The 11963-nt window shown below is 40.8% G+C and overlaps 1 non-coding gene across 1 annotated transcript; it reads right to left on the bottom strand.

The window, feature by feature from the left end:
* Nucleotides 1-3256: 3256 nt before the first annotated feature.
* LOC112649595 (U6 spliceosomal RNA) lies at nt 3257-3360 on the bottom strand. The gene has a single exon (XR_003129656.1). It is a non-coding gene; the product is annotated as a U6 spliceosomal RNA (small nuclear RNA).
* Between the last annotated feature and the right edge of the window lie 8603 nt (nt 3361-11963).

Below are 11963 nucleotides of genomic sequence, written 5' to 3'. Positions count from 1 at the left end.
TTTAGATATATACTATATACATATTTCTATGTAGTATTTATTTTATATATAGCATGATTATATATAATATGTAATATGTATAAACATCAAATAAAGTAGATTTAATATGAGGAATATTGCCAGAGATAGAGAGAGATATTTTGTAAAGATGGAAGGGTCAGTGCATAAGAAGGCATAATTCTAAGTGTGCATGTACCTTAATAACAGAGCTGCAAAATATGTAAAGCAAAAACTGGTAGGATTTAAAGGAGAAATAGACAAATCCACACTTATATTTGGAGACTTTCACACTCCTTCCTCAGTAATCAGTAGAGGAAGTAGATAATCATTAAGATACCATCAATCAACTTGTCCTAATGGATATTGATAGCTCTCTTCCCTAGCAACAGCAGAATACATATTGTTTTTGAGTGTGGAGCAGTGACCATGAGAAACCATATGCTGAGCCATCAAGAAATTGAAAGGAATGAAAATAACCCAGGGTATGTTCACTGACCATGAAGGAATTGGATTGGCAATCAATAATTAGAAAGCTATCAGGGAAACCCCCTAAATGTGGGGAAATTGAACAAATGCAGGGATACCTGGGAACTTTTGAATGACTTCACTGGAAGCCTGTTACTACTAATGTATACAGTTTCTCTTCCTCCTTCCTCTCCCCCGAACACACATCACTGTGTTTGCATCCATTCTGTTCTGTGAGGTCATTTGCTTTGTCACCATGAGAGAAGAAAAGAGGTTTTGGTAGTGAGGAGAGGTAGAGAAAGATAGGAGGAGCCCTAAGGGTATACTAATGGCCTCAGGTCCTTTTCTAGACCTGGAACTTCTTTTTTTTTTAATTTTCTTTTTTATTTATTTATGATAGTCACACACACACACACAGAGAGAGAGAGAGAGAGAGAGAGAGAGAGGGGCAGAGACATAGGCAGAAGGAGAAGCAGGCTCCATGCAACAGGAGCCCGACATGGGACTCGATCCCGGGTCTCCAGGATCGCGCCCTGGGCCAAAGGCAAGCACTAAATCGCTGCGCCACCCAGGGATCCCCGTAGACCTGGAACTTCTGTGGTGAAGCAAATGAGAACCATGAGTTGCTGGACCTGTCTCAGGGAGACTTCGAGAGGCTGAACAAAAGCAGACCCATTTCAAAACCCAGGTGACAGAACATGGCACAGAACTGGGGAGGACACCCTTGTAATCCAGAACCATTTGGGCACCCCAAGGATGGCAAGCTTCCGGAGGGGCTCCAGAAAGCACATTAGCATGGGCAGTGGTATTTCATTAGAGACCCTAAGTAATCAGATTTCTGTAAGTGACTTTGCAAGCAGAAGATGTGGTTAAGTGGAAGCTGGAACAGTGTAAGAAAATAGGGTGAGGGGACCCCCGGGTGGCTCAGCGGTTGAACGTCTGCCTTCGGCTCAGGGTGTGATCCTGGAGTCCCGGGATCAAGTCCCACATAGGACTCCCTGCATGGAGCCTGCTTCTCCCTCTGCCTGTGTCTCTGCCTCTCTCTCTCTCTCTCTCTCTCTCTCTCTCTGTGTCTCTCATGAATAAATAAAATCTTAAAAAAAAAAGAAAATAGGGTGGGCCCCCCAGAAATAAATGGTATGGGAGGCACTTTAAAGTGGTATGTGGTCTTACTATTATATAGATACTTCACTAAGAAACATATATAACTGGGAACAACAGGTGAAATAGTCTTCTTTTCTTTTTTAGAAAGCATCTCTCAACTAACATCTTTTTTAAAATTTAAATTCAATGAATTAACATATACTGTATTATTAATTTCAGCAGTAGAGTTCAGTGACTCATCAGTTGCACATCACACCCAGTGCTCATTACATCATGTGCCCTCCTTAATGCCCATCATCCTGTTACCCCATCCCCCACCCCCTCCCCTCCAGCAACCCTGTTTGTTTCCTATGATTAAGTCTCTTACAGTTTGTCTCCCTCTCTGATTTCGTCTTGTTTTATTTTTTCCTCTCTTTCCCTATGCTCCTCTGTTTATTTTCTTAAATTCTACATGAGTGAAATCATATGATAATTGTCCTCCTCTGATTTATTTCACTTAGCATAATTACACTCTAGTTTCATCCACATCATTGCAAATAGCAAGATTTCTTTTTTCTGATGGCTGAGTAATATTCCACTGTGTGTGTGTGTATATACATATACATATACATATACATATACATATACATAGCCTCTTCTTTATCCATTCATTTGTCAATGGACATCTGGGCTCTTTCCATAGTTTGGCTATTGTGGACATTGCTGCTATAAACACTGGGATGCAGGTGTGTCCCTTCAGATCACTACACTTGTATCTTTGGGTTAAATGCCTAGTAGTGCAATTGCTGGATTGTAGGGTAGCTCCATTTTCGACTTTTGAAGGAAACTCCACACTGTTTTCCAGAGTGGCTGCCCCAGCTTGCACCCCCCACCAACAGTGTAAGAGGGTAGAATAGTCCCCTTTTCTGGAATAAATAACAAGATCTTCCAGGGGCCAGTCTTAGGGACTCTTGATAATCCAGGGTAGCTTGAGGGTTTATGCATAAAGAGAAATATAGCAACTCCTTCTGATTGGTCTGTTGCCTGGACTCCAACAGATTTTTCTATACAGAGAATTATTGTGCCTTGTAGATTCATGATGAAGAAACCTCCCTTACATTCAGTTCTTAGCAGGTTAAATTTGGATAGGAACATGTAAAGCCAATGATAAATGTAGGAGGCTGGTATAGACCTGCATAAACAGTGTTGAGAAGACTTAACACCACAGAGTAAGGGCAACAGAAAGAGCTTTTTATAGGGACACCTGGGTGGCTTAGCAGTTGAGCATCTGCTTTCAGCTCAGGGCCTGATCCCTGGGCCCAGGGATTGAGTCCTGCAACGAGCTCCCTGCAGGGAGCCTGCTTCTTCCTCTGCCTATGTCTCTGCCTCTCTCTGTGTGTCTCTCATAAATAAAGTCTTTTTTTATAAAAAAAAAGAGATTTTTATAAATTATGTCAAGAGCAAGAAGAAAATCTTTCAAGAAAAACATACAATTGACCATGACATAGTGATGAATGATAAAGAGAGACCAGAGCTCCTCTGTCCTCACTTTGTTTTTTGTTTTTTTTTTTCCTGTCCTCACTTTGTACCTGTATTCTCTGTCAAGGGGAAATTTTCATACTAAAAAGTCTAGCCCGGTGCTCTTCAAACTTTACCATGCATGTGTGTCACCTCAGGATTTTGTTAAAAACGAGATTCTTTTTTAAAAAAAGATATGGAATGTTTCATGAATTTGCGTGTCATCCTTGTAGCAGGCCATGCTAATCTCCCTGTCGCTCCCAATTTCAGTGTCTGTGCTGCCAAAGTGAGCACTTAAAATGGAGATTCTGATTTGGTAAGTCTGAGTGGGGCCCAAGAATTTGCATTTCTAACAAGTTCCCAGGTGATGCTGATGCAGCTGGTCCTCCAATCACACTTTGAAGAGTAACAGTCTAGACCAAACAGTGAGGAAGAAAGAAAAGCCCAGGATGGATAAATCATCAACATGGTTTTTAAGAGCGTCTCATTGCTGGGGCGCCTGGGTGGCTCAGCCATTTAAGCGTCTGATGGTCATGGGCTCGGGGCCCTGGGCTCCTTGCTCAGCCTCAGCGGGGAGTCTGCTTGTTTCTTTCCCTCTGCCCCTCGTCCCACTTGCATGCTTGCTTTCTCTTAAATAAATAAATAAAATCTTTTTTTAAAGTATTTCATTGCTTTAACCAGGTTCAAGTGTTTGATCCAGACACCAGGAGTGCCTGAGAATGAGACCTTTAAACCACTGTTGGGGATCCTTTGGTTTTCATCAATGTGGAGAGGAGGAGACGTGCTAGAAGCCTGAGGAGAGGCAAATGCAGATCATGGGTTTCAAAACAGGCAAGAAGTGCAAGTGGAAGGAGACAGATCAGGAAGCTTGATGTTGATTCCAGGAGACAATCTAAAATGGATTATTTTTAAAGCATGGTTTCTGTTCAGTGGACCCAGGATGATTTCCCTGAGAACAAATCCTGTCAGACTACTTTCATTATCTTTGAGAGGTTTACTAGAATGATAGGTCAGGGCAGCTGCCATAGATAGAGAGCACGTGAAATCTGGCCCAACACTAGCTGAGGCCTTTCAAGATCTTATTTGTGCAAAGCAGCACAATTGTGACTGGCCAGTGAGGGGGATTAGTAACTGGTTGATCCAGTCTGCCAAGAGAGCCCTGATTAATGATTAATAGCTCCCAAAAGATAATGTCCAGGGCTACTATAAGGCTTCATCCTCGGCCTGGTCTGCTGCAGCAATTTTATCACTGGCTTAGACCCGTGGTTCTCATATATTAGGGCACATCAGGATCTCTTGGGGACAAAGGATGCTTGTGAAAATATAGGTTCCAAGTCTCCAATCCTGGGCTCTGATTCAGGAGGTCTGAATGTATTTTTTATTAAGCATTTCAAGGTGACCCTGAGGAGGGTGCTCTGTGGAGCTTAGTTTGAAAAAAAAAAAACCCACGATGAATAAGAATGAACATAAGCAGCACAAAACACTCTTTTACAAATGTGTATTTGGAGTTTCCCAACTGAGTGACTCCTAGTAAAGCCAAGGCTAGTATTTCTTTAGAGAGCCATCCTCAAGCCCTGAGGCTGCCCATTTTCATGATTCTGAAGGGGGCTGAGAGTGGGGAAGTATTTTTACCTTTGGTCTATATTGTTTTCATTAATTATTATTATTATTTTTTAAAGATTTTATTTATTTATTCATGAGAGACACAGAGAGGCAGAGACATAGGCAGAGGGAGAAGCAGACTATCTGAGACTTGATCCCAGGACCCCAGGATCATGACCTGAACCAAAGACAGACACTCAACCACTGAGCCATCCAGGCATCCCTATTAATTATTTTTTTTAAAGATTTTATTTATGTATTTATTTGAGAGAGAGCATGAGTGGGGCAGGAGGGGCAGAGGGAGAGGAAGGGGGAGACTTTAAAAGGAAGTTTAGGACTTCTGCTGTCTAGAAGATGGAACACATATACTTTCTGCTATTTCTCTGATGAAGTACAACTGATATCCCTTGACATTGTATATAAAACAAACATACAGGGATGCCTGGCTGGCTCAGTCATTAGAGCGTGTGACTCTTGATTTCTGAGTCTTGAGTTCAAGCCCCATGCCTGGGTGTAGAGATTACTTAAACAAAGCATACAGAGGCTCTGAATGGTGGAGAGAAAAGGTATATTGTTTAGGGATCTTAGGACGCAAGGAACAATACAGTGGTGAGTTCCCTGGGTTTCTTTTGGCCTCGTGTACCATATGTTTGAAGCTGTAGTAGGTGGCCACCCAGAAGTGCGGAGGCCCACAACCTGGAACTGCCAGGGAATGCAGACCAAAAAGAGGCCCAAGAAAAGTTTGCTCTCTTTAGCCAAAGACCAGAAAAGAAACAGCCACGAGTGACAGAAAACATTTAGATAATAACTGCTTTTCTCCAGCCACGCACTACAGAAAAGTCGTGGCACCATCCCCACTTTTATGCCAGCAAAGGCCAAGGGAGGAGCCTAGATATCTGCCCTCACAAGGTTGTCATGAGGTACCTGAGACCTCCTGGCATGGTGGTGGCAGAGGATCCTTGGAGGAGAGTGAAGACATTTAGCACTGCCCCTCAGTAATGGGGCCGCCTCCCCTCAAGATGTCACTAGAACCCATGTGGAGACCGTCACCCGCACTTCCCAGCCAGAGACGTGTCAGTAGAGCCAGAGTGAGGAGCTGGAACTCCCAGCACCAAGCAGCTGCCCCTCCTGGGTGGGAAAGGAGACCCAGGGAGTAACCTGGACTTTCACCGCCACTCTGCAGTAACATGGCGCCATCTCCTCTTTCCTCTGACAGAAGTGTCACAGGAAGCCAGATGAAACAGAAGGTTTAAATAGGATACAAAGTCTTACAACATAGCACCCAGAGTGTTGAGGTTTCAACCAAAAGTCACTCATCATACCAAGTGGCTTTCAAACTGATTGAAAAAGACAAAAAGATGTGGTAGTAGTGTCCCTGGGCTGCCATAACATGCTATTACAAACAGAGCGGCTTAAAAACAACAGAAGTTTGTTGTCTCATAGTTCTGGAGCCTAGAAGTCTGAAATCAAGAACCGAGGTGTTGACAGGGCCACACATCCTCTGAAACCCCTAGGGGAGAATCCTTCCTGGCCTCTCCCTAGCTTCTGGTGCGGCTGTCAGTTCCTTGGCTCACAGTGGGATCACTCCAATCTCTTCCTCTGTTATCACATAGCATTCTCCCTGTGTCCGCGTCCAAATCTACCTCCTATAAGGATATCAGTCATATTTCATTAGGACCCATCCTAATGACCTCATCTGAATGGAATTACATTTGCAAAGACCCTATTTCCAAATAAGGACACATTTACAGGTAATAGGGGATGAAGGCATCAACACATCTTTGTGTTTTGTGGATACAGTTCAACCAATAACAGTTGCCAACATAAGATGGCAGAAATGTAAGAATTCTCTGACAAATATTTTAAAGTTGCCGTAATAAAAATGCTTTAGCAAGCAGTTATGAACACACTTGAAACAAATAAAAGAGTTTATATAAAATAGAAACAAATGAGAATTCGAGAATACAAAGAAGCACAAAATGGGAATTTTAAAACTGAAAAATACAATCGCCGAGATAGAAAATTTAGAGGATGAGCTCAACAGAAGAACAGAGGTAACAGAGGACAGAATCAATAAACTGGGAGATGACACAATAGAAATGACCCAATCTGAGCAACAGAGGGAGAAAATAAGTCTTAAAGATTTATTATTTATTTATTTATTTATTTATTTATTTATTTATTTATTTATTTCACAGAGCGCAAGCAGAGAAGGGGCAGAGGGAGAGGAAGAGAGAGAGAATCCCAAGCAGATTCCCTGCCTGAGCATAGAGCCCAATATGGAGCTCAATCTCACAACCCTGAGATCAAGACCTGAGCCAAAACCAAGAGTTGGACGCTCAACTGATTGAGCCACCTACGTGTCCCAGGAGAAAACAGATCTTAAAAAATGAACAGAGCCTTGAGTACCTGAACGATTATAACAAAAGATCTAATATTTGTGTTTTTGGAGTCTTAGAAGGAGACTCTCAGAAGGAGAAAAAGGGTAGGACTTGAGAAATAGGAGGGGCACCTGGCTGGCCCAATCAGTAGAGCACATGACTCTTGATCTTGGGGTTGTGAGTTCCAGCCCCATCTTTGGCAAAGAGCTTACTTAAAAAAAATTCAAAGAAATAATGACTAAAATTTTCCCAAATATGGCAAGAAACACAAAGCCACAGGTTTGTGAAGCTGAGAAAATCTCAAACAGGATATACTCAAAAAAATCCATACCAAAGCACATCATAATTAAACTTCTGAAAACTAAAGACAGAAAAAAAAAATCTTGAAAGCAGCCAGAAAAAAAAATGATATCTTGGGGAAATAACAATTTGAATATGGCAGATTTCGTATCAGAAGTCATGGAATCCAAAAGGAATTGGCACAATATTTTTTTAAATGGTGAAAAAAAGGAATTGTTAACCTGGAATCCTATACCTAATGAGAACATCCTTTAGGAATGAAAGGAAAATCGGGACATTCTCAGATTAGGAAAAACTAAGAGAATTTGTCACCATCAGACCAACCTTAAAAGAATAGCTAATGGAATTGCTCTAAACAGAAAGAACATGATAAAAGAAGAAATCTTAGAACAGCAAGAAGGAAGAAAGAATACACTAAATAAAAATATGGGTAAATAAAGTAATCTTTTTTTTTTTTTTTTTACAATTCCATTCTTATAAGGTTTATTTCTTAGTTTTTTTAAGCTCAATTTAGTTAACATATAGTGAATTACTAGTCTCAGGGATGAAAATTAGCGATTCATCAGTTGCATATAACGCCCAGTGCTCATTATATCTAATACCCACCACCGAATTACCCCACCTCCCACTCACCTCCCCTCCAACAACCCTCAGTTTGTTTCCTATAGTTAAGCATTTCTTTTTTTTTTAGTTTATTTATTTTTATTTATTTTTATTATTATTTTTTAATTTTTTATTGGTGTTCAATTTACTAACATACAGAATAACCCCCCAGTGCCCGTCACCCATTCACTCCCACCCCCCGCCCTCCTCCCCTTCTACCACCCCTAGTTCGTTTCCCAGAGTTAGCAGTCTTTACGTTCTGTCTCCCTTTCTGATATTTCCCACACATTTCTTTCTCCTCTTCGAGTTTTCTATATTATGTTTGATGGTTGAAGCCACACTTGTAACACTATCTGATGTTCTAAATGTGTGTAGAGGAAGTATTTAGGACAATTATATTATAAGTAGGGAAAGAAAAAAATACAACAACAACAACAAAAAAGAGCTAGAAAATATGTGAAGCAAAAGCTAAAGATAAATAAGCTTCACAATCATACCTGGACACTTCAGTAACCCTTTTTCAACAACTAATAGAACAACTAGACAGAAAATAAGCAAGGATGAACAACTCAACAACATCAACCAAGAAGATCTTATAGACATTTCTAGGACAATCCAGCCAACAACAGCAGAATACGCATTCTTTACAAGTGCCCATGAAACATACATGAAAATAGAGCATATTCTGGACCATAAAACAAGATGGTCCAGAATCTTGTTTTTTCCAGATTTCCAGAAAAATTTTAAATAACTATGTTCTCTGATCACAATGGAATCAGAGTAGAAATCAATAAGCAAAAAGATAACAGGAAAATCTCCAAACACTCAGAAACTCAAAGCATGCTTCTAAATAATCCATGGGTCAAAGAGAAAGTCTCAAAGGAAATTAAAAAAATACATTGAACTAAATGAGAATGAAAATGCAACATATCAAAATTTGTGATGTGCTGCTAAAACAGTGTCGGGAGGAAAATTTACTAATGTGCACTAAATGCACACATTAGAAAAGAGGAAAAGTCTCAAATCAATCCTCTCAGCTTCCACCCCAAGAACCTGCAAATACAAGAGCAAAATAAACCCGAAGTTTATTTTATAGAAGGAAGAAAACAATAATTGATCAAAGCAGAAGTCAATGAAAGCAGAGGCGGAAAAGCAATAGGGAAAAACAATGAAACAAAGAACTGATTCTTTGAAGATCAATAAGCAAACTTTTACTAGCACTGACAAAGAAAAAAAGAGAAAGAAGGGGAGCCTGGCTGGCTCAGTTGGAAAGGCATGGGACTCTTGGGCAGCCCAGGTGGCTTAGCGGTTTAGTGCCACCTTCGGCCCAGGGCCTGATCCTGGAGACCCGGGATCGAGTCCATGTCAGGCTCCCCGCATGGAGACTGCTTCTCCCTCTGCTTGTGTCTTGGCGCCTCTCTCTCTCTCTCTCTCTCTCTCAAATAAATAAAATCTTAAAAAGGAAAGGCATGGGACTCTTGATCTCAGGGTCATGAGTTAGAACCCCACATTGAGCATAGAGATGACTTAAGTGAATAAAGAGAGAGAGAGAGAGAGAGAAGACACACATTATCAATAGCCAGAATCAAACAGGATAGCATTACAGATCCTGCAAACATCAAAAGGATAATAAAAATACAATGGAAATCTTCACACATATAAATTTGACAACTTGGAATGGACCAATTCCCTGAAAAACATGAACTGCCACAACTCACCGAATATGAAACAGATTATTTGAATAACCTTGTAACTTTAAGAAATTAAAGTTATAATTTAAAAACTCTCAAAAAAGGAATCTCCAGGCCCAGATAGCTATATTGGAGAATTATACAAAAGATGTAAAAAAGGATTTACACCAATTCTACCAATTTCTTCCAGAAAATAGAAGAGAAAATATAGTTGACCCTTAAACAACACTGGAATTAGGAGTGCTGATCCCCTTGCAGAGTCAATCCATGTATAACTTTTAACTACCCCCCCCCAAATTTAATGGCTAATAGCCTACTATTGACCAGAAGCCTTCCTGATAACATCAGTAGTTGATTAACACATATTTTGTATATGTATTATATATTGTCTTTGTACAATAAAGTAAGCTACAGGAAGGAAAAGACTATTTTTAAAATTTTTTTCTGACTTTATTTATTTATTCATGAGAGACACAGAGAGATAGCTGAAGGGAGATGCTTAACCACTGAGCCACCCAGGTGTCCCTGGAATGAAAACATGATTAAGAAAATCTTAAGAGAAATACGGGGCAGCCTGGGTGGCTCAGCGGTTTAGTGCTGCCTTCAGCCCAGTGTGTGATCCTGGAGACCCTGGATCGAGTCCCACGTCAGGCTCCCTGCATGGAAGCCTGCTTCTCCCTCTGCCTGTGTCTCTGCCTCTCTCTCTTTCTGTGTCTCTCTCATGAATAAATAAATAAAATCTTAAAAAAGGAAGAGAAATACATTTACAGTATTTTACTGTAAAAAAATCCATGTGTAAGGGGACCCACACAGTTCAAACCCACGGTGTTCAAGGATCAACTGTACTTCTCAATTCACTTTATGAGCTAGTATTAACCTGATATCAAAACCAAAGAGACATCACACAATAAAGAAAACTAGACACCAGTAGCCTTCAGGAATACAGATGCAAAAATCCTTCATAAGAATTTAGCAAATAGGGGGCACTTGGCTGGCTCAGTCAGAAGAGTATGTGACTCTTGATCTTGGGGTTGTAAGTTTGAGCCCTGGGTTGGGCATAGAGATTACTAAAAAAACAAAACAAAACAAAAAGAAACAAATAGATTTCAGCAACATATAAAAGGAACCATATACCATGTCTAAGTGGGGTTCATTCTGGGGATGCAAGGATACTTCAGAGTTCTAAATCAATCAATGTGATCTGCCATATCAACAGGCCACAGAAGAAAATTTAAATGATCATATCAATTGATGCAGGAAAAGCTTTTTGATAAGATGCCATACCTGTTCAGAATAAAAACTCTGTTTACTAGGAATAGAGGAGAGCTTCCTCAACTCAATAGAGAGTATGTACAAACCCTCCCACCCAGCCCAAAATTATGAGTATGTCATCTGTTGTGGCAAAAGAGACTTTGCAGATGTCATTAAATTAAGGATCCTGACATGGGAAGATTATCCTGGAACATCCAAGTGTGCCAGTATATAATCACAGGGTCCTTACAAGAGGGAGAGAAGAGGGTCAGAGTCAGAGAAGGAGGTGTGAGAATAGAAGCTGAGATTGGGGTGATGTGCTCTGCAATCGGAGTAAGGGGTCACAAGCCAAGGAATGCAGGCAGGCTCTGGAAGGTGGAAAAGACAAGGAAACAAATTCTTCCCTGGGGCCTCCAGAAGGAACACTGCCTTGCTGGCACTCTGATTGTAGGACTTCTGACCTCCAGAACTGTAAGATAAGAAATCTTCTGGTATCATTTTGAGCCACCTAGTTGTTTTAAACCACTCAGTTTGTGGTAGTTTTTTAGAGTAGCAATAGGAAACCGTAATACAGAGGTGATGGCAATTGGTAGCACAAAGTCTATAAAGCTCCCTAGCAAGGGCGCCTGGCTGGCTCAGTCAGTAGAGCATGCGACTCTTGCTCGTGCCCCATATTGGGTGCAGAGATTACTTCAATAAAGAAATTAGATTGAAAATAAAAAGATTCTCTGACAAAGCTCTTGGCTATTGTCTGGCTTGTTGATCCCTGGAATATGGGAGTGATGCAGATATGAATTCCTATTTCCGATATTGTTTTTGTGTCTCTTAGCATGTGTTTGTCTGTGTTAATGTGAATTATACTCCTATTAGGTAGGCGTATATTACTTGTGGGCAAATTGAGTCAGCATGTCATACAAGACTTGTCTGCCTAACAGGCAGGCAGCAATAATGCTTTGCAATTATATAATACATTGGGGTTTCTAAAAGGTTTTCATGGGGGTGCCTGGGTGGCTCAGTGGTTGAGTATCTGCCTTTGGCTCAGGTTGTGATCCTGGGGTCTTGGGATCGA

Source organism: Canis lupus, chromosome X (genome assembly GCF_003254725.2).
Source record: "Canis lupus dingo isolate Sandy chromosome X, ASM325472v2, whole genome shotgun sequence".
NCBI classification, from domain to species: Eukaryota; Metazoa; Chordata; class Mammalia; order Carnivora; family Canidae; genus Canis; species Canis lupus.
The sequence above is the reverse complement of the archived record's forward strand: the minus strand, read 5'-3'. Positions and strand labels throughout refer to the sequence as shown.